The sequence below is a fragment of the Carlito syrichta genome, unplaced genomic scaffold (genome assembly GCF_000164805.1).
Source record: "Carlito syrichta isolate Samal-C Ts95f unplaced genomic scaffold, Tarsius_syrichta-2.0.1 Scaffold305707, whole genome shotgun sequence".
NCBI lineage: Eukaryota > Metazoa > Chordata > Mammalia > Primates > Tarsiidae > Carlito > Carlito syrichta.
In genome coordinates, this window is record NW_007249803.1 from 13,260 (window position 1) to 38,787 (window position 25,528).

Below are 25,528 nucleotides of genomic sequence, written 5' to 3' on the forward strand. Positions count from 1 at the left end.
AGGCTCCAGAAGACCACGGTCTGGGACTTAGTTGTTTTTAGAATTCCCAGCATCTAGTCTCATTCTTGGGACATAGTTACCAATAACAAGACCACGAGATGAAAAAGTACAGTTTGGTTAAGAGTTTAGGTTCAAATTCTGGCTTCATAATTGTGTTGCATATGTGACTTTGGAAAAGTTGATTCCGTTTTTCTGTCTGTAGATGGGGATATTAATAGCACCTACTTTATAGAGTCATGGTGAGAATGGAATGAAGTGATGTGAGAAATATACTCAATAGTTTCCAGCTATTTTTATTATTATCACTATTCTTATTGTTACTATTATTGAATTATTGTTAAATAAATGAATGAATGTCCTTAGAGTTTCTTCAAGTTCCTGGTTTCTTGTCTTGACCGCTGAGTTCTCCTAGCTGCTTTCCAACATAGCTTCCAGTGCCAGTGGAACTCAAGGAAAGAGATCTTCGCTTCCACAAGTAGAAAACTAAGAGGCAATTGATAGGTTTATGGTAGGAGCAGCAGGACAAAGCATAAAGAATAATACACAGGAAAATCTTGTCCATTGTTTGCTGAATAGGCAGTGTACTTTGTTCCGCACCCTGTAGGATACAAGCAATGTTCTGAGCACTGTTGCTGCCAAGGACAGGTGGCTGAGGAAGAACACAGAAATATCTTAAGTTTAGGTTTCCTCACCAGTGAGTCAACCTGTAGTTACTGAGCACCTAAGTACTAGGATCTCTGCAAGACAAATAGGCATTAGAATTAGTGTCTGTTCCTTATAAGCTAGCAGGGAAGGCAAATAGTGAGCCAATGGATACAATAACATGAGACGACAGAGCAAGCACCCAGTGCTATGGCAGAATTTATCAGTAGAACTTGGCCCAGTCCAGAGCATCAGAGAGATTTCTGAAAGGGAGTGATGTTTTAATTGATACCTAAAAGAGGGAAGAATTAGCTTGATGAGGAGGGGTGGTAAGAATGTTTCAGGCAGAAAGAAGAGCAAGTAGAAAAGTTCATACTGGGAAAAGATGATGTGTGAGAAGAATTGAAAGCAGACTAGCACGGCTGAAGGGCAGAGATGAGGGAATGGCAAGAGCTAAGGCCATAATGATGACCATCCTATCCCTCCTGCCCCTACACTTCTGTCTCTTCTCAGACACTTAGGATCTGCCCTGGAAATCCTCAACCTTCTCATCACCAATAATCTCTCTTTCCTTTTCATTTTGCTTCTGTCACTTTCATTTTTGAATATTTTGTCTTGATGTATCTCATCAAACACATAGCGCTTATTAAGACATGAATTAATTATCCTATGTTAATTAAAGTTGTCTTTAATTGCTAGAAGCAGCTTCTGATCCGAATGAGATAGTGTTACTACATAAAGCTGGTGAAAGTTTAGTGCACAACATACAGATGTGACAGTTTGTTTAATACTACCGGCAATTGTTACCATTAGTTAAATTCTTGGTATGGTAAACACTTTCCATGCATTTCTCATTTTTTCAGTACTCCTCATAACCCCAAAAAACATTTCATTTTCTAAAAGAAGCAACTGATACTTGGAGAAATTAAGCAACTTGTCCAAAATCCCACAACTAAAAAGGGATGAACCTGGGATGCAAACCCACACAATGTGACCTTTGATCCTACTTAACTACTACATTTGTAGTTTTGCGTCATGCAGACTCATTATAAGTTAGTTCATTTGATTTTTTAAAATTATTAAAAAATAGCACCTCCTCCCTTTCCCCAAACATGATGGCTATAAACATTGGGCAAGTCTTCCTAGGGGTTTTCACACCTCTGGCAGTTATCTGCTTGCAAACCTAGGCTACTCAACTTGATTACAAGATTTATAAGGCAGGAACCAGATTCTAAAACTTTCCTAGATCCATAGGTATATGTAACACCACCTTTCTCAGGCTTTTGGCTTGAATTTTTACTTGAACCTTGGAAAAGAGCTATTTATGCTATGAAGTCAATTTGAAAACTTTAGTGTATGTTGGGGGTTATTTTTTTAAGAAAAATGTGATTTTGTTAAGAAAAACTTCTCATTTTTTTTAACATATAGCTTTTGAAAATAAACATCACAGAGCACACCATGAAATTCACAGAAAAGGAAATAAAATACAAATATTCCATGCACAGCTCTAACATATTAGTAAATCAGAGCTAAAATTTCCAAAAATCTCTAAAAGCAGTTATAGGTGGATTATGCAGTGTCAAAATTATGATATTTAAAGTTGATGGGAGAATTCTAGCCCTTCACTTTGACAAGTGTTCTATTCTAAAGTAAAAAACAATACACCAAAGAAATTACTTGCTCCATGCCCAGACAATTGCATTAATTCATTTATTTGTTCCCATGGCAACAGAAGTTGAAACAAGCTGAGCCTATGTGGTTAGGAATAAAATAAACACTGAAAACAATTATTTCAAATTAAAACTAAATGTAGGTGTATCCCCAAAACAATGGTGGATAATAATGGTGTGATGATGGCTTAAATATTCCACAGCATTCTGCTATTTCCACAACCTGGGGGGATATCACTAAACTTAGGTATCTGTTACTTTTTAAGGAGCATTTGACTATATAAACTCCAAATACCTATAGTAGTGCACAGCATAACAGTGTTTCATTCCATGCTGGACTTCATACATGGCAATGGTCTAGTGCCTAGTGAGGTCTTAACTTCATATATGACAGTGGTCATTGCCTAGTGAGGTCTTAACTGTCATAATGTTGTGTCACTCATGCGTTTGTGGGGTTGCTAGTGAAAAAAAACCTACTGTGTTACCAGTCATACAAAAGCATAGTACATACGACAAAAGCTTAGTACATACGATTATGTATTTAATACTTGATAATGAGAAAATAATGACTCTGTTGCCTACTCATGTATTTACTATACTATTCTTTTTATTGTTATTTTAGAGTGTGCTCCATCTACTTATTGAAAAAGTGGAAGGGCAGTAAAACAGCCTTAAAATTTATTTTAAAAGTTGCAGTAAGCTAAGGTTAACTTATTGCTAAAGAAAGAAAAACTTTTAAAAATATGGTGCAACTTAAGTGTATAGTGTTTATGAAGTCTACAGTAGCATACAATGTTTTAGAACTTCACATTCACTCACCACTCACTCACTGAGTCACCCAGACCAACTTCCAGTCCTGCAAGCTTCATTCATAGCAAGTGACCTATACAGATATACCATGTTTTATCTTTTATACCATATTTTTACTGTACCTTTCTACCTTTCTATTTTCAAATATGTTTAGATACACAAACACTTACCATTGTACTACCATTGCCTGAAGTATTTAGTAAAGTCACATGCTGTACAGGTTTTCAGCCAAAGAGCAATAGACTCCTTATAGCCTAGTTGTATAGTAGGCTATATACCATCTAGGTTTGTATAAGGTCACTCTATGATGCTTGTGCAATTAAATTGCTTTCTCAGGATGTATCTCTATTGTTAAGCAATACATGACTGTAATTTAATTGGGAGTTAACTAAAATCAGTTACTCTTGAGATAGTTAGAACCATCAAGGAGGTAACTTAGCTCAAGAAAAAACAGCTACTCTATGACAAGCATTATCAGCACTGAATATTGATCCAAATAATTCATTTAGCAGTACTGCCTTTAAAAAAAGATGCAAATAGAATGAAAGAAAGACAATGGGCATATCTCACCAGCCAGTTAGTAGGTAATTGGCAGGTTGAGGGGTCAGGAAGATAAATGATGCTTGTCCCCCTGAGTTTGGGGAACTTAGGTGTTTATAAGTTATTACTTTTTTAAAAGAGTCTCCTTTTTTTCCATCAGACTTTAAACTTATTATTTTAACAGGTTTTTGTAGAGCAGTTTTAGGTATACAGAAAAATTGAACAGAAGGTACAAAAAGTTAATTCTCAGATATCCTCTCTCCCTACACCTGCATAACCTTCTCCATTATCAGCATCCTGCACTGGAACAGTACATTTGATAATTTATGAAACTTCATTGACATATAATTATCACCCCAAATCCCTAGTTTACTTTAGGGTTCATTTTGGAAGACAGTTTGGCAGTTTCTTAAAAAATGTATTCATACCATATAATTCCACAATCATACTCCTTGGTATTTACCCAAAGTAAAAACTTATGTTCATGAAAATCCTGAACATGAGTATTGAATTCAGCTTTATTTATAATTGCCAACACTTGGAAACAACCAGATGTTCTTCAGTAGGTGAATGACTAAACTGTGTTATATCCAGAGGATGGAATATTATTTAGCACTAAAAAGAAATGAGCTATCAAGCCATAAAAAGACACAAAGGAAACTGAAAAGCATTTTACTGAGTTACAAAAGCCAATATGAAGAGCTATATACTGCATGATTCAAAATATAACATTTTGGTAAAGGTAAACTAGGAGACAGTAAAAAAAAAAAAATTAGTGATTGACAGAGGTAGGGGAAGGGATGACAGAGTACCGTGGATTTTTAGTGCAGTGAAACTATTCTGTGGCACTATGCAGTTAGATACATGTCATTATACATTTGTTAAAACCCATAGAGTATATCATACCAAAAGTGAACCCTAATGTAAACTACATACTTTCAGTGATAATAATGTGTCAGTATGGGTTTATCATTTGTAAGAAAGTATCACTCTAGTGCAGAATGTTGATGGTGCAGAAGACTGGGAGCTTGTGTGAGGAGGGGGTATGTGGGAATTTTCTGCCCAATATTGCTGTAAACCTAAAATTTCTGTTAAAAATAAAGACTAGATAGATAGGATATACAAAGTAAACATATATTAACTTTATATACACACACACATTTTATATATATATATATATACACATTTACCTGGAAAGAACATTTTAGTAAATATATTCCTCAACTCTCACTAAAAGTCTAAGCAAGAATCCTATAATTTAAATATATGTTTTTCAGGGCTAGATTTTCAGAGCAAGCATTGCCACAAAAATTAGATTAAATAAAAATCGTCATGGAAATGAGTCACAAAAAAGAAAAATAACCCAATATAGTATAATTAATAACCCCAAATAATACAATTTTAGAATTGTAGAAGAGAAGTTTTGACTCAAAATCCTAAAAAAAACTACTTTTAAGCAGGCTTGTCTTGCTTAAAAATAACCTTGTGCATTCAGTACGATGTAACTGCAGGAAAGGCTGGGCTCAAGGTAGCAGGAATTAGAATACCTGGAGAAGAAAAAGGAGAAGGAAGACAAGGAGAGGAAAAACGATGATAGTTCTATCCATAAGTTGAGAAAATAACTAAGCTTATAGTTTTCATTGATCTTTATTCAGTAAAAGTCTTGAGGGACAGATGCTGGGAGTACAGAGCAAAAACTCAATTATTGTCCCACGGGAACTCACACACCCACTGATTAACATAGTCATTGCTTTCTTTTAGGATATTAAGAGGTTTCTCACCCTCTTTGCCTTGATGAACCACCCCTACCTCTTCCTGTACCTCCACCATTTTCCCGAGCATGCTGCTCTCCTCCACTTTGAAAACATTGGCCAAATCCCTTTTCATTTCTGGGTCTGGTCTGTTTTCTCTCTTGTGAAGTTTTCCTGTCTTCCTTCAAATACTAACTCATATGTCTCCTATACTTCAAGAGCTTTTTTGACTATTCTAACCCATACTTACTTGGTATTTCATTTCCTGGATTCATTCTTTACTGACGATCAGTGTTTTGGATTCTCATTTAAGGATTTCACATATGCATTTACCTCCAAATCTAGTCTGTGAACAATGGAAAGTATCTTGTCTTAAGTACATTTTCCACAGACTATCAGAATGCAGGGCATGTACAAAGCACTTACATGTTTGTTAATTAATTTACATAACTTTTTATTTGTGCTAATTAAAGTTTACTATTTGAAAGTAGCATGCGCTTTTTCAAATAAAATCCATTTAATTGTTTATATCATTAATTCATAAGTGATTTTATAGCAACCTTTGAAATTTTTTTCTCCCTTATGAGATTCCAAACAGTGGCAGATGAGGTAATCCCATAATGTTTAAATTAAAAATGAGAGTCATTTGTGTTGGTGGCTACTAGGCAAAATATTTTATACCTAATTATTGCTCAAAGAGTTATTTTTTTTAAATTTCACAACGATTATAGTGAGTAGAAACTTGTTGATAATTGAATTGATTTAACAAAATTAAGCATCTCTAAATTAAAAAGAAATAACCTTGCCAATAGCACTGGTTAATTGAGAAAAATTTCCAGAAAATTTTACTAAAATGATCAATGTGTTTTATGCTTAAGAAAGAGAATGACGTAGCTTATTTTATTTTACTACTGGTGAAGAAGCAGATATACTTAACTAGAACCATAAAAAGATGGAGAAAATTAAAAAAAAAAAAAGACATGATATTATCTTATTTATTCTTGGGAAATTTTTACTTTATTCACTTCCAAAACTTCATTCATTATCTATACATTTTTGTACTCCAGTTTCTCAATAGTTCACAACTGGATGTTTACAGGGGCTTCCTACTTTGTACCCTACAATGGTAACAAATATCCATTAAAATCATGCAAACATGCAAATATTTCTTCTCAAGCAACTCCAGTGAGGAAAAAAAAATGCATTCAAAAGATCTCAATGATTCTGGATTAAGATGATCAGCATGAGGCAGCTAGAGTGTGTTTACCTTACAGAGTAAACCAAGATAGAGTTTCCTCAGCACCCAGAGAAAAAAGGATCCAGCAGCACACCCCATGGGTCTCCAAAGGAGTGATAACCACTTAGAGCAAAGAAGAAGGAAAAAATCCACTGACCTGGGCTGAAACTGACTAGACTCTTTCTTGCACCACAGTCCACCACAGCCTCCAAACACTGTGGGGAGGGTGAGTGACAAGAATTTGGGAATTCTGTGCTCCTGCTATGAACTTCCAGGGATTCTGGGCCTTGTGGTACTCCAGCCCTTCACATGAAACTGCTTTCCTCACAACTGAGCTCTGTTGTGGAGTGGTACAGGAGAAAAGCTTTGAGCAGTGCCAGCCACCATTTTTCAGGAACTCAACCCTTGCAGGGTGGAGCAGCTGACTTCCAGGCAGCTTGGTAGGTGACAGGCCCCAAAGGCAAACTGCAGCTGCAGACAGCAAGCTGGTTCCTGACTGGGTGGGTTTCCTGAGAACACCTGATGCCCTGAGGCTGGCTGCACCTTGACATTCAGATTGCAGATTGCCTGAGGCCAAGGTGGAAGCCAGGTAGGATGCATTGCCATAGCAATCTTGAACTCCCCCTGTGAACTCCTCTGGGCCTGCTCTGCACAAGAGTATTACTGCAGTGGCCTGGCATGCCCTTCTAATTCCCAATGGCACAGTTAAGAGTACATTCTCCTGAGGGACTTTATCGTCTTTCCCCTTGTAATATGTAGAGGCTTAAAACAGAATGTAAACTTGGGAAATTGCCAGAGCCCTGCCCTCAGCCTAGGCTGGCTGGGCATTTACTTGGAGCAAAACTCACCAAGAAGAAACCCTACAGTCATATTGTAGTGAATTTTCTCTCACAAGTACCAATAGTATAAGGCCAACAGTACAACCAACAGTACAATCATCAGATATACTACTTCAGCTGTGGGGAAAGCCAGATCCCAAGTACCAGCTAACAACACTTTCCAAGACAGTCTGGCCACTTAGGACACAATGAGCCAGTGCAGGTACACAGCACAGGACTGCCACATCTAGCAATTGAGAAATTTGCCATATCAAGGCTATCTATAATGAAGGGAACCTCACAGCGCCTATGCCAGTTTCCTGCCAACCTCAAATAAGAGGAAAAGATCTACCCAAATGAGAAGGAACCAGAAAAATAATTCTGACAATATGAAAAAACAGAGTTCTCCAACACCCTCAAAAGGCCACATCACCTCTTTAGCAATGAACCATAACCAAAATGAAATTGCAGAAGTAGAATTCAAAAGGATGATGATATCAACAAGAAATATCCATCCTAAATGTACATGCACCCAACATAGGAACACCAACTCTCATAAAACAGCCTCTAGGCAAACTTTAAAAAGATATTGACTCTCTAACACTATCATAGATGGGGACTTTAATACCTCACTCACAACCCTAGACAGATCATCAGGACAAAAAATCAGCAGGGAGATCCGGAACCTCAATGTGACTCTTGACCAGATGGACTTAATCAATACCTACAGAACACTCTACTCAACAACCATAGAATATATATTCTACTCAACACCACATGGAATGTACTCTAGGATCAACCACAGCTTTGGCCACAAATCAAGCATAAACAAATTTCATAAGATTGAAATTTTGACATGCACCTTCTCAGACCACAGGGGAGTAAAAATAAATATCAACACTAAGTTCCCCCAAACCCGACAAAGACATGGACACAAAACAGCATGATGCTAAGCAACTCCTGGGTCAACATGCAAATCAAAACAGAGATTAAAAGATACCCTGAAACAAATGAAAATGAAGACACATCTTACCAAAATCTCTGGGATGCCATGAAATCAGCAGTAAGAGGGGAATTCATATCTCTACAAATGCACAGAAGAAAATGGAAAGATCACAAATTAACAGTCTAACTAGTCACCTAAGGAAGCTGGAAAAGCAAGACCATCAAAACCCTAACCTCGCTGGGCTCGGTGACTCAGCCTGTAATCCCAGCGCTTTGGGAGGCTTAGGTGAGTGGATTGCCTGAGTCTGCGGGTTCGAGACCCGCCTGGGCAACTTAGCGAGACCTCATCTCTACAATAAATCAAAAATTAGCCAGGCGTGGTAGCGCACGCCTGTAGTTCCAACTACTTGGAAGGCTGAGGCGGAAGGATCGCAGGAGCCCAGCAGTTCAAGGCTGTGGTGGCCAGGAGTGGCCACTGCACTCCAGTCTGGGTGACAGAGTGAGACTCCAACTCAAAAAAAAAAAAATTCTAACCTTCAGCAGAAGAATTCAGATCACCAAAAAAAAAAAAGCCCAAATCCTGGACATAGAGGACAAAAAGATAATATAAAAATCAACAAAACAAAAAGCTGGTTCTTCGAAAGGAAAAACAAGATTGATGGTCCCCTAGCTAGACTGACTAAGAAAAAGAGAGAAAAAGCCCAAATAAAAACAATCAGAAACACAAAATATGAATCACAACTGACCCCGAAGAAATACAAAAGATTATCAGAGACTACTACATACACTTGTATGGAAACAAACTTGAAAACCTAAAGGAAATGGAGAACTTTTTAACATCACACAACCTCTCCACAATGAAACAAGAGGAAATTGAAACCCTAAATAGACCAATAACAATCAGGGAAATTGACTATGTCATAAGAATACTACCTACAAAAAAAAAGCCCTGGACCAGATGGCTTTCTAGCAGAATTCTACAAAGCATACAAGGATGAACTGATAAAAATCCTATTGAAAGTATTCCAGGTGATTGAGAAAGATGGAACTCTCCCAAATCATTTGATGAAGCTAACATCATATTGATACCCAAGCCAGGTAAAGACCCAACAAAGAGAGAACTATAGGCTAATATCCTTGATGAACATATATGCTAAAATTCTCAACAAGATCCTAGCAAGCCAGATTCAACAACACATCTCAAAAATCATCCACCATGACCAAGAAGGCTTCATCCCCAGGATGCAAGACTGGTTCAAGATTTGTAAGACCATAAATGTAATTAAATACATCAACAGACATAAAAACAAAAATCACATGATTATATCATTAGATGAAGAAAAAGATTTTGATAAAATTCAGCACCCTTCCTGATAAAAACCCTCGAACATCTAGGCATGGATGGAACATACCTCAAAATAGTAATAACCATCTATGAGAAACCCACAACCAGCATACTGCTAAACAGATAGAAATTGGAACCATTTCCCCTGAAAACTGAAACAAGACAAGGACGCCCACTCTCACAGCTCCTGTTCAACATAGTTTTGGAAGTCCTAGCTAGAGCAATCAGAGAAGAGAAGGCTATCAGGAGTATCCAAATAGGAAAAGAGGAAGTCAAGTTCTCTCTCTTTGCAGCGACATGATTGTATACCTTGAAAACCCAAGAGAATCTGTCAAAAACCTCCTTGCACTGATAAAGGACTTTGGCAAAGTACAAAATAAATGTGCAAAAGACAATCACATTTCTATACACCAGTAATAAACAAACAGAAACCCAAATAAAAAGCACAATTCCATTCATAATAGCCACAAAAAAATGAAATACTTTGACATCGTCCTAACCAGAGATGTGAAAGACCTTTACAATGAAAACTACAAAACACTGTGCAAAGATATCAAGATGACACAAACAGGTGGAAAAATATCCCATGCTCATGGATTGGAAGAATCAACATTGTTAAGATGTCCATTCTACTTCAGGCAATCTGCAGATTTAACACAATACTTGTTAAATTACCAGCAACATTCAGACCTAGAAACAATATAGGAATTCATATGGAAACATAAATGACCAAGAATAGCCAAAACAATTCTCAGCAAAACAACAACAACAACAACAACAACAACAACAAAGCAGGAGTTATCACACTCCCAGACTTTAAACTTCACTATAAAGCTACAATAATCAAAACAGCCTGGTGTTGGTACAAGAACAGGCATGTAGAGCAATGGAATAGAATTGAGATTCCAGAAGCAAAACCTCAATTTCTCAGCCAACTCTTCTTCAACAAGGCCTCCACCACCAACCACTAGAGAGACAAGAACCTATTCAGTAAATGGTGCTGGGAATACTGGTTGACCACACGCAGAAGATTGAAACAGGACCCCTACCTATCCCCATACACAAAAATTAACTCTAAATGGATCAGAGACCTAAACGTAAAACCTCAAACTATAAGAACCTTAGAAAATGCAGGAGACACACTTATGGAAGTTGGAACTGGTAACCAATTCCTGATCAAAATCTGAAATTTCCAGGTCATAAGAGATGAGATAGACAAGTGGGACCTCATAAAACTGACAAACTTCTGCAAAGCCAAAGAAACCATCAAGAGAGCAGAGAGACAGCCCACAGACTGGGAAAAAATATTTGACAACTCCATGTCTGAAAAAGGCCTACCATCTAGGATCTACAAGGAGCTCAAATGTGCTGAAAAAACAACACCATTGCAAAGTGGGCAAAAGATATGAACAGACACTTCTCCAAAGAAGACATACGAGCCAACAACAGATACATGAAAAAATGTACAGCCTCACTAATCATCACAGAAATGCAAATTAAAACTACACTGAAATACCACTTAACTCCAGTCAGAATGGCCATCATCAACAACTCAAAAAATAACAGATGCTGGAGAGGATGTGGTGAAAAGGGAATACTTCTACTTCTAGTTGGTGGGAGTGTAAACTAGTACAGCCTCTGTGGAAATCAGTGTGGCAATTCCTAAAAGTTCTAAAAATAGACTTTCCACATGACCCTGCAACCCCACTACTGGGAATATACCCAAAAGAACTCAAGTCACTCTATAAAAAAGATACTTGTCCATGTATGTTTATTGCAGCCTTGTTCACAATAGCAATAACATGGAACCAACCATGCTACCCATCAAAAGAGGACTGGATTTAAAAAAATGTGGTACCTATACATAATGGAATATTACTCAGCCATAAAGAAGAACAAACTCATGAACTTTCGCAGCAACTTGGATGGAATTAGTCTATAATACTGAATGATCTTTCACAGAAACATAGAGCTGAGTATCACATGTTCTCACTCATAAGTGGACCTTGAACGACTACCGTAATACTATAGGAAAAGGAATGACAGTAGTGGAAAACTCAGGGGGGAGGAGGGTAGGGAGGTGGGATTGACAGTAGTTGAAATCTGCCTGAGGAAGTGGGGGCACATCTCATCAACAAGGGTACCTGCCCAATGAATATTTGTATACCTAACCCTGAATTGTACTCCACAATTTTAAAATAAAAAAATTTAAAAGTACATCTCTACAATAAATCAAAAAATCAGCCAGGCGTGGTAGCGCATGCCTGTAATTCTGGCTACTTGGAAGGCTGAAGCGGAAGGATCACCAGAGCCAAGCAGGCCGAGGCTGCGGTGGCTGGGAGTGGCCACTGCACTCTAATCTGGGTGACAGAGTGAGACTCCAACTCAAAAAAAAAAAAATTTAAAAGTAACAAAAATAAAATTAAATAAAAATGAAAATTAAAAAATCCAATCTGACAATCTCTAATTTTTAAGTGTAGCATTTAGCATATTTACATTTAATATGATAATCATTGTGGCTAGATTTAAGTTTATCATTTTGCCATTTGTTTTCTATTTGTCCATCTGTTTTTTGTTCCCCTTTTCTACTTTTTCTGTTTTCTTTTGAATAATTAAATCTTTTGAGGAGGATAGGGACACTTTCCAATGGGGACCCATTTACAAACAGAAAGAGTTTGTCTTTGCTTAATTAATATGGGAACTAAATGCTGCAAGAGTGGCTTCTATGTGAGAAATATGGACTGCAGAATAATCATTTTATACTTGTATCATTGAAGTATTCATATTATCACTTTTATAAAAGTTAAGTACAATTTCATCAGTTGCTATTATTAGCTTAGGGCTCCTGAAACCCCTGCGGATCCATGGCTGTGCTCTAGGGGACATTGAAGAAACAAATAGTGCCTGTGTACATGTACATTTTCCAGAGATTAAATGATGACAAAATTGGTCAACAAACTTCAGGAAAAGTTGGTAACCAACATAAAGAAATTTTAAAAACTATTCAGAATATGGATGAAAAACTCTCTGAAGATATAGACAGCTTAAAACAAAGCTGGGCCGGACTTGGTGGCTTGATTTGTAATCCCAGCACTTTGGGAAGCCGAGGCGAGAGGACTGCCTGAGCCCGTGGGTCTGAGACCAGCCTGGGCAAATTGGCGAGACATTGTCTCTACAATAAATAAAATATTAGCCAGGCGTGGTAATGCGCACCTGCAGTTCCAGCTACTTGGAAGGCTGAGGCGGAAGGATTGCTGGAGTCCAGTAGGTCAACGCTGGATTGGTTGTCAGTATGCCACTGAACTCCAACATGGGCGGTGAAGTGAGACCTCAACTCCAACTCCAACTCAAAAAAAAAAAAACAAAACCAAAACAAACAAACAAAAACCCATAAAAGATTTGGTAAATGAATTCAGTAAAGTTTCAGAATGTAAAATCAACATACATAAGTCAGTAGCACTGCTCTATACCAATAATGACCAAGTTGAAAATCAAAGCAAAAATTCAGTTCCATTTACAATAGCAGCCAAAGAGCTAAAATACCTAGGAATATATTTAACCAAGGAGGTGAAAGATCTCTACAAGGAGAACTATATAACTCTGATAAAAGAAATTGCAGAGGACCCAAACAAATGAACAAACATTCCATGCTCATGGATTGGAAAAAAATCAACATTATTAAAATGATCATATTATTCAAAGTAATCTACAGATTCAATGCAATCCCTATCAAACTACCAACATCATTTTTCACAGAATTACAAAAAACAATCCTAAAATTCATTTGGAACCAAAAGAAAGCTAAAATAGCCAAAGCAATCATAAGCAAAAATAGCAAAGTTAGAGGCATCACATTACCTTACTTAAAATTATACTATAAGATTGTAGTAAACAAAACAACATGGTACCAGTACAAGAGCAGACACATGGGCCAATGGAAGAGAATAGAAAATTCAGAAATAAATCCAAATACCAATAACCAACTGATCTTTAATAAAGCAGACAGGAACATATACTGGGGGAAGGACACTATATTCAACAAATGGTACTGGAAAAATTGGATAGCTACATGCAGAAAAATAAAACTTAATCCCTATCTCTCCCCATATACAAAAATTAATACTCCCCCCTATACAAAAAATTAATACAAGATGGGTTAAAGGCTTAAACATCAGACCTGAAACCACAAAAATCTTAGAAGAAAACCTAGAAAAACTTCTTATGAACCTCAGCCTGCACAAAGAATTTATGGCTAAAATTCTGAAAGCAAATGCAGCTAAAACAAAAGTTAAAAAATAAGACTTAATTACACTATAAAGCTTTTGCACAGCAAATAAAAAATAATAATAAACAAAGCAGACAGGCAACCTACAAAATGGGAGAAGATACAAACTCTACATCTGACAAAGGACTAATATTCATAATCTACAAAGAATTCAAACAAATCAGCAAGAACAAAACAAATAACCCCATTAAAAACTGAGCAAATGACATAAATAGACATCTCTCAAAAGAAGATATACATATGGCCTACAAACATACTAAAAATGATCAACATTACTCATCATCAAGGAAATGCAAATTAAAACCACAATGAGATACCACCTTACACCAGTCAGAATGGTCACTATTAAAAACAAAACAAAACAAAACTATAGATGCTGGCACAGAGGTGGAGAAAAGAGAACACTTGTACACTGTTTGTGGGAATGTAAATTAGTACAATCTCTATGAAAAGTGGTGTGGAGATTACTCAAAAAATTAAAAGTAGATCTACCATTTGATCCAGCAATCCCACTCCTAGGTATCTGCCCAAAAGAACAGAGGTTGTTATATAAAAAAGACACCTGCACCCACATGATCATCGTAGCACAATTCACAATTGCAAAGATGTGGAATCAACCTAAATGCTCAACAACTAATCAATGAATATTGAAAATATAGTATATATACACCATGGAATATTGTACAAACATAAAAAGAATAAATTCATATCCTTTTCAGCAACATGGATGAAGCTGGAAATCATCATCCTAAGGGAACTGATTCAGAAGCAGAAAACCAAACACCACATTTCTCACTCATATGTGGGAGCTAAATAGTCACAAAGATGGAAATAATAGTGAAAACTAATAAGTGGGGAGGAAGTTTGGGTTCAGAAACTACATACGGGGGGGCACAATGTTCACTATCTGAGGAATGAACTACCTGAGACCCAATCCCAATGTGTCCACGTAATAAATACACATGTGTACTCCTGAATCTGAAATAAAAATTAGAAAAAAAAAAAATCACATCCATCAGTCTCCAAGTTAAAAATGGAAGACAGATGACCAAATATATTTGCCTACTTAATCTTCCACTCAAAATCTATCTAAATAACAAAAAATGTATTTTTAGAAAAAAATAAAAACATGACTTCTGGTTTTGACAAGATGGCATAGACTTGACTCTTCATGCTTCACTCTACTAATTAAAACTATAAACTCTGGAAATAATGCAATAGTTAATAAACAGAAAATAGTGGAAGAAAAATTCATACTAGCAAGGGAGCCCAGAACTGGAGAAACAACACATTTTTCCAAGGTATCACAAATATCCTTCCAGTGGCAGAAAGTGATCTAGGTCTGGAATCTACCAACCCCAGACCTAGCAGAAGATATTTCAGGTACATTCCTTTCTCATATCAAAGAGGAGTCCTGCTGATGACAAACAGCTAAGCTAAAGGAAATCCTTTTCAACTCTGAAAACGGAAGCCTGCCTTCTCTCATCAAAGTCACTGGGTACCTAGCAAGAGGAAGTGCCGTCTACACCTGAGGGGGACTCATCAAGGATTAGTAGAAAGCTCCTGTTTAACCCTTCAAATAAAATAAACAAAAATAGCACTGTAAAACCTCTGAAAACTAAACTGTCATTGAAACCTGAGGTCAAAAAAGTAGTCCAGGACCTGTACACTCAACCTAAACAGGGTGACAATCTGTATAAAAAGGAATAATTAAATAGGAGTCAGAGATCTTTAACATAATGTCCAGGATACAACAGTATATCACGAATCAGAAAAATTACAACATGAATGAAAAAAGACAACAGATGCCACCACTAGGCTGGATCAGATGTTGGAATTATCTGCCAGGGATTTTTAAAGCAGTCAGCATAAATGTGATTCAATAAGCTAATATGAATTCTCTTAAACAAAATTTTTAAAAAATATTGTTAAAATAAGAAAATATTTTAAATATGGAAATTACATAACTGAAGAATACAATAACCAAAATAAAAAAATTACTGGACAGCTCAGTAGTAGAATAAATATGACAAACAAAAAAAATCAGCAAACTTGAATATATATTTTTTGAATTGTGTTGAATTGTGTCCTTTCAAAATTTATATGTTGAAGTCTCAACACCTAGTACTTTAGAATGTGATGTTGTATGGATATTACCTTTTACAGAGGTAATCAAGTTAAAATGAAGTTATTATATGGGACATAAGCCAATATGACTGGTGTCCTCATAAAAAAAGGAAATATGAACACAGAGATACATACAATGGGAGTATGACATGTGAACATGAAGATGACCATCCACAAGCTAAGGAGAGAAAGTCCTAGAACAGATCCTTCTCTCAGAAGGAGCCAACTCTACTAATACCTTGATTTCAGACTTCTATCCTCCAGAACTGTGAAGCAATACATTTTTATTGTTCAACCCACCCATTGTGTGGTACTTTGTTAGGGCAGCCCTAGCAAACTAGTACAACAGAACAGTAGAAATTACCTGATCTGGACAGCAAAGAGATTTTTTTAAATTAAGCAAAAAGCATTGCCTTGGAGATCTATGAGACAATAACACAAATCAAATATTTATGACATTGGAGTCCCAGAAGAGAGAGAGAGAGAGAGAGAGAGAGAGAGAGAGAGAGAGAGAGAGAGAGAGTAAGTAGAATAAGATTGCAACTGAAAAAAAATTGAAGAATTAATGGCTAAAATCTCTCAAATTTAATGCTAGACATTAATCTATGGATTCAAGACAGTAAATGAACACCAAACAAGATAAGACCAAATAATCCAAATATAACACACATTATAATTAAACTCCTGAAAACTAGACAAAGAAAACATCTTGAAAGTAGTCAGAATGAAAGAACACATTACCTACAGGGAAAAAACAATTCAAATAACAGCATATTTTTCATCTGAAACCAGAGGCTGGAAAGAGGTGGTACAGTGTTTTTCATTGTTCTGAAAAATAACCGTCATCTTTGAATGCTGTATCTAATAAAATATTCTTCAGAATGAATGGGAAATAAAAATATCCTAAAACAAAGAAAGAGAGAATTTGTTATCACCAGAATGACCATTAAGGAATGGTTAAAGGAATTTTTCTAACAGAAAGAAAAAATAGCAAAAAAGGGCTTGGAACTCTAGAAAGGAAGGAAGAATAATGAAATTGATTAAAAAATATGGGTAGGTACACTCTTTTTCTCACCATGAGATTTAAATTTCTTGTGTGATAAAGATTAAATGATTTAATCTTTGGAAGAAACATAAAATTATACCCTGGTACTTATTGTGTACTATTTTTGTTAAATAAAAAAAGGGAAATATTGACATATTTGACTGCATAACAATTTGGAATTCGTGTGTGGTAGGGATTTAAAAATTATATCTGAGTTGAATCAAAAATTATAGCATCATCTGATGTGATAAAATATGAATCTAAAAATTACTGAAGCAAGTTTTATTAAAAATGAGGAGTATGAAGGAACATATATAAATGAGATTTCTACTCTTTATATGAATGGTACAACATCAGCAGCAAGAGACAGTGATAAATGATGTATGTATGTTGCACTACCTAGAACAATAAAAGTCAAAAAATTATACAAAACAATGTACTCTAAAACACTGTAAGTAGATTGACATGGAGTCCTAAAAGATGTTTGAATTACCAAAGAAAGGCAAGAAAATAATGAATAGAGAAATTAGAAATACAACAAACACATAATAACATGGCAGACCTAAGCCCTAACATTTTAATAAACAATTTAAATTTAAGTGGTTTAAATATATCACTTAAAATATAGACATTAGAATGGACACACACACACACACACACACACACACACACACACACACACACACACACACATACACACATACACTATGTGCTACCTTCAAGAAACGTCAAATAAAATAACATTGAGTAACAAGAAATGTAAGACTCACAGGACTGGGAGCAGGAGGCTAGCAAACCCAACTACTATAAGGTTTTTAATTCCAAAAGTAAGCACCCTAGGATTAAGACTCAACTAAAATTAGATGAACCATTACAGGAATGACATTCAGCAATAAATCATCACAACAACTGAAATTTGATTAAGGTAAACTCAAATTTCTTGTGCCCTCATATGTCTGGAGAAGCAAATATAAATTTCCTTTGTAGGAAAGTAACATTATTGTAAGCCTCAAATTATTCCTTTTTAAAAAATTATTTTAAAGATGCGGGGTACAATGCAGGGTTATGTATGCAAATGTTCATTATGCAGGTACCCCTGTTGATGAGGTGTGCCCCTCTCTCTCTCAACTGTTTCCCTCAACTGCCAATCCCACCCTCCCCCTTCCCTGGCAGTTTCCCATTACTGCCAATCCCTTTCTTATAGTACTATAATAACTGTTCAAAGTCTGCTTATGAGTGAGAACATATGATACTCTGTTCTTTGTTTCTGTGATAGATCACTGAGGCCTCAAATTATTTCTACATAAAACTTGCAAATACAACACTTAGATCCATTAAGAAATAGGGAAGAAAATCAAAAGACTTACTTCTGGCCAAGATGGAATAAAATAAGCCAAATTTATCTTTCTACCTAAGTTTCAAAAAGAAAAACTGGACAACATATACAAAATATTATTTAAATATCAGACAGTAGGCGATTAAGAACATGTTCCCTGAGAGACAGGAAACTAATCACGAAAGTGTATGACAACTTCCATGTATCGCTTTAAGTTTACAAGTTGTAGCACATAGAGGGGGACCCACGTAGAGCCTAGCAGACTCTGAATGGACACAATTGAGAATGCCTTGAGAGAAGTCAAGGCAACTATAAATCACAAGATAACATATCAGAGAGAAGAGAACTTCATAGAAAGAGAGAGAAAATACTGGAGATATACATAGAGCCCCTAGAATCTTTAGCTAAATACTAATTAGAGCATGTGAAAAAAAATTATTCAAGTCTAGAAAAGGAATCACTTGAAAAAAATTAGAGAAAATAATTACTGATGTTTGCAAAAAGCTGGGAATAGTGCTTGTTGTCATGAGCCAAATTGGAAAAGTCATAATTCAGAGAACATTGGGTAGAGTCCTCAAAGAATTCTTGCCTCAGTGTTGAGGATGGGGTAACCCCAGAAAAACTTATTTTTTGCTTCCTATCTAATAAATATTATGATCCCAAAGTATCACATTTTCATATAACTCAAATGCAGTGCATTTAAGAAAAAAATACAACAATATTTATGGTAATGCAAAAATATTCATCATCCAATGACATAAAGTTTATGCTAATTTACCATACATGCAAGGAAGTAAAAAAATATGACCCATGATGGAAATATAAGTTAATTAGTTACAGACAATCTCAGAACCAAACGTAACCAGATGTAAAAACTATCAGGCAAAACTATTTTAATTGTTATAATTGAATTTCACACGTGTAAAAATGACTTTTGTGTATTGTTTCCATTGTCTAATCTGCCATTAATCTAATCTAGTATATTTTTCATCTTAGACATTGTAGTCTTCATTGTTAGAAGTTCATTTTGGATCTTTGTTACATCTTCCATGTTTCCATTTAATATACTAAATATCTTCTCTAGTTTTCTTAGAGTAAAAACTGATAAGCAGAAACAACATCAGTGACAGGGTAGAAGACCTAAACTATAATTGATGAATTGCTGGAGTTTCAGTCATACAAGCCCTCATACTTCTATGAGTTTTGCCTTCAGGAGCTCAGCTGTTCTCACAGTGAATATCAGAGGAAAATCACTTTATGCTTCTAGTAGGGTGAGAAAAGAAATAAGGCATTTTTCAAATATTCCAGAATATTCTGTTCTTCTTACGAAGATCTACTCTCAGGAGAAACTAACCAAAACCAAACTACTGATTTTTTCAAAGTCTAACTCAGTGGTCCCTTTTTGATGTCAGGGAGTACCAGTTTTGTGGAAGACAATTTTTCCACGGACTAGGGTGGGAGGTGATTTTGGGTTGATTCAAATGCATTAAACTTATTGTGCACTATAATTCTATTACTATTACATTGTAATATGTATTTAAAAATGCATAATGAAATATAAATTATATAATATAAGAAGTAGATATGACATAATGAAATAGAATGTAATATATAATGAATTAAATATACAATAAAATTATATATTATAGCAAAATAATTATACATAATTATACAATAATTATGCTACCAGATGCAGCTGTATAATTGATGTACATCAACTCATTTGACACTCACTGATAGGGCTTTGATATAAGTCTGCAAGCAGTTGATTTATTATGGTCTCTGTGCAGTCAAACCTTACTGCTAATGTTAATCATTATTTGCAGCTACTCCCCAGTGCTGACATCACCATCTCAGCTCCATATCAGAGCACCAGGCATTAAATTCTCATAAGGAGCATACAACCTAGATTTCCTTAAATGTGCAGTCCACAATAGGGTTCGCTCTTCTATGAAAATCCAATGCTGTGACTGATCCGACAGAACGCGGAGCTCAGGTGGCAATGTGAGTGATGGGCAGCAGCTCTAAATACAGATGAAGCTTCACTTGCTTGCCTGTTGCTCTCCTCCTACTGTTAGGACTGATTCCTAACAGGTCACAGACCAATACTTGACCTTGGCATGGGAGTTGAGGACCCATGGTCTAGCTGACCTGGGGGAAGAAAAATAATCAACTCTAGCCTTCCACATTAGAGAAGTAAAATATTCAACTCCAATCCACTACAGCCTTTCATATGGGAGAAGGGAAATACTCAACTCCAGCCCACTTTAGCCATCCTGTTCTACATAATGGGGTGAGTTGGAAACTGACTAGTAATTATAAAGTTCATACTGAAGCAACCCTAAAAACTGACCAAAAATGTAAAACAGAGACTTAATCATAGGGTTATGGAATTATTTCTCTCACCCCCCAAACACCTCACTACCACATTACTAAAGACTTATTTACAGCAGTCTCTTTTACCTGATACATAATATCTGACTATCAAGAAAAAAATACAAGACATTCTAAAAAGCAGAAAAAAGCAATTTTAAGAAAAAAACAAGTATCAGAGTCAGACATGACAGAGATGTTGGAATTATCAGATTGGAAATTTAAAACAACATTGATTAATGTGTTAACTGGTTTAATGGGTAAAATAGCTTGCAAGAACAGATGGACAGTGTAAGCAAAGAGAAATTATTACGAAGACTAAAAATGAAATGCTAGAGATAAGAAACTATAACTGAAATAAATAATACTTTTGATGGGCTTTTTAGAAGATTGCACATGGTTGAGAAAATCATCTCTGAACTTCAGTGTACCTCAATAGAAACGTTGAAAACAGAAAGCAAAAAGAATAAAGACGAAAATAAGAAAACAGAATATCAAAGAACTATGAGACAACTACAAAAGTTGTAACAAACAGATAATAAAAATACCAGAAGGAGAGAGAAGAGGAAAAAAACAAGAAAAATTATAACAATAATGGCTGAGAATATGCCCAATTAATGTCAGACGCCAAAGCAAAGACCCAGAAAGCTCAGAGAACATAAAGTAGATTAAATACCAAAATAGCTGTACCTAGACCCATAATTTTCAAACTTCTGAAAATCAAAGATCTCCTAAAAACAAAACAAAATGAAAATGTGAAAGAAGCCAGAAAAACAAAACAACTTACCCAAAGAGGAACCAAGATAGGAATTATGTCTGACTTTTCAGACACCATGCAAACAAAAAAAGAGTGGAATAAAATATTTTAAGTGTTGAAAGAAAAAACTCACTAAACTAGAATTTTGTACCCTGCAAAATGTCATTCCAATGTCAAGGAGAAATAAATAATTTCTCAGGCAAACAAAAAGGGATAATAACATTTGTTACCAATACTTCTATACTAAAAGAAATATTAAAAAGAAGTTCCTTAGAGAGAAAGACAATAATATAGGTCAAAAACTCAGATCCCCACAAAGAAAGGAGGAACATGGAAGAGAAAATAAGTAAGGGTAAAGTAAAAACTTTTATTTTTCTTATTCTTAATTGGTCTAATAGATAACAGTTTATTCAAAATAATAATGGTGACAATGTATTTGATAACGTATTTATCTTGTGTATATATGTATATATATACATGCATGTATATATACACACTTAAATATGCTTACATATAAGTGAAATGAATGACAACAATGACATAAGAAACCAGAGGGAGGAGTTAGGATTATTATTATTATAAGGTGAATACCTGTGGAGTATGAAGTTATTTGAAATGTATATTTGAAATGTACATACTTTGACAAATCCTCTACCAACAACCAATGGGGAGAGGAAAACCTGTTCAGTAGATGGTGCTTGGAAAACTGACTGAACACATGCAGAAGAATGAAACAGGTCCCCTACCTATCACCATACACAAAAATCCACTCCCAATGGATAAAAGACTTAAATGTAAAACCTAAATGCAAGAGACACCATTATGGAAATTAGAATAGGCAACCAATTCCTGATAAAAACCCCAAAAGCCCATGCCATAAGAGAGAAGATAGACGAGTGCAAAACAAACCATAAACAGAGTTGGGAGACAATACACAGAATGTAAAAAAAAAAAAAAAAAAAGAGCCAACTGGATATCTGACTAAGGCCTAATATCCAGGACCTACAAGGAACTCAAATGTGCCAAAAGGAAGAAAACAAACAACCCCATTAAAAAGTGGGCAAAAGACATGAATAGATACATCTCAAAAGAAGACATAAGGACAGTCAACAAATACATGAAAAAGTGCTCAGCCTCACTAATCATCAGAGAAAATCAAATGGAAATCACATTGAGATACCACCTAACCCCAGTAAGAATGGCCATCATTAATAAAACAAAAAACAACAGATGCTGGTAAGGATGTGGAGAAAAGGGAAGGCTTCTACACTGCTGGTGTGAATGCAAACTAGTTTGACCTCTATGTAAAACAGTGTAGTGATTCCCAAAAAATTAGAAATTGACCTTTCATAGGACCCAACATTCCTCCTTCTGGAAATATACCTGGAGGGTCTTAAATCACTCTACAAAAAAGATACCTGCACATGCATGTTTAATGAAGCACTATTCACAATAACAAAAACATGTAACCAACCATGCTGCCCATCAAAACTGAACTGGATAAGAAAATATGGTACATATACCCAATGGAATACTATGCAACCATAAAGAAATACAAAATCATGAACTTCTCAGCAACTTGGATGGATTTAGAGTCTTAATACTTAGTGACTCATCACAGAAACAAAGAACTGAGTACCACATGTTCTTGCTCATAAGCGAACCCTGAACATTTACCATAATACTGTAAGAAGGACATTGACAGTAGCTGGAAACTGCCAGGGGAGGGTGGAGGGGGGCACACAACATCAACAAGGACACCTGTACGATAACTACATGTATCTCTAACCCTGAAGTGGACCCCACATCTTTAAAATAAAAAATAAAATAAACATATATTGCAAACTCTAGGATAACCACTAAACATCACAGAAAAAGACATATAACTGATATATTTTTAATAAGTGAGAAAATGGAATCTTACAAAATACTCAAAATAACAAAAGGCAGAAAATGAGTAAAAGACAAAATAGGAATAAAGAACAGGAGCAACAAGTAGAAAACAATAACAATTATGGCAGATATTAATCAAACTATACCAACAATTTCTTTCAATATCAACAACTTAAGTGCACCAATTAAGACAAATTGTCAGAGTGGGTCAGAAAACAAGACTCAACTATATGTTGTTTATAACAAACTCACTTTCACTGTAGACACATGCAATTTAAAGTAAATAGAGAAAAATTTACCATGCTAACACAAATCAAAAGTAAGCAGAAGGCAAAAGTAGCTATATTAATTTCAGACAGAGTATACCTCAAAGCATGGAAAGCTATTAGGAATAAAGAAGGGCATTATATAATGAAAAAGGGGTCAATTCTCTAAGAGACATAACAATTTTTAATGTGTATGTGCCTAGCAACACAATGTCAAACTGTGATAGGACTGCAAGAAGAAATAGCTGAATTCACCATAATAGTTGGAGACTTCAATACTCTTTTATCAGAAATTGACGGATTCAGCAGGCAGAAAATCAGTAAAGTCATAGTTGAACTCAACACTATGAATCAACTGGATGTAATTGACATTTCTAGACTACTTTATTCAACAACCAAATACACATTCTTCTCAAACTCACATGGAACATTCATTAAGGTAAACTACATTCTTGGTTATAAAACACATCCCAACTAATTTATAACAATAGTAAAAGAACATACAATGTCTGCTTTCAGATCACAATAGAATTAAACTAGAAATCAGTAACAGAAAGATAACTAAAAAAACTGAAAGTACATGGAGATTTAGAAACACACTTCTGAATGACATTATTTATAATTAAAATAATAAATCTCAATGGAGATTACAATTTTGGACAAAAAAATGAAAGCAAAACTTATCAAAATATGTGAAATTCAGTGAAAATGGTGCTTAGAGGAAAATGTATAGCATTGAGTGTATATATTAAAAGCAAAGGCATATTTAAAAATCAATAATCTGTTTCTACTTTAGAATACTAGAAAAAGGAAAACAGATTAAATCAAAAGTAAGCAGGGGAATATAATAACAAAAAATAGAACAAAAATCAGTGAAATTGAAAATATGAAATCAATAGAAAAAATCAATAAAGCCAAAAGTTGATTTTTTGAAAAGATCAATAAACCAAGAAACCTGTAGCCAAGCTAACTATGAAAAAGAAGGAGAGGATGCAAATTGATGATATCAGAAATTATATAAGAATATTACTATAGATTATGGATTTTAAATAAATAAGAAAGGAATATTATGAACAACTCTAAGCTCACAAATATGATGACCTACATCTAGTGGACCTTGAAAGACATAATCTGCCAAAACTCACACAGGAGTAAATAAACAATTTGAATAGTTCTGTCTGTCTATCTATCTATCTATCTATCTATCTATCTATCTATCTATCTATCCATCCGTCCATATATATTTAATTTTTAAAAATCTTCTAAAACAGAAAAAAACAGACCCAGATAGTTTCATTGGAAAATTAAATCAAACACTTAAGGAAGAAATTATACTAATTTTCTATAATCTCTTTTAGAAAATAGTAGCATAAAAAGTACTTCCTAACTTCTAAGAGGTCAGTGTTACCCTGATACTAAACCAGACAAAGATATTGCAAAAAAGAAAACTATAGACCTATATGTCTCATGAACATAGATGCAAAAATCATTAATAAAATATTAGCAAATTGAACTCAACATTGTAGAAGAGGAATTACATTGCATGTCCAAGTGGTATTTATTCCAGTTATGCAAGTCCTGTTAAACTTTTAATAGTTAATGTAATCCATCACATCAATAGACTAAAGGACAAAAATCACATGATCATATCAACAGAGACAGAAAAACATTTGAGAAAATTTAACACC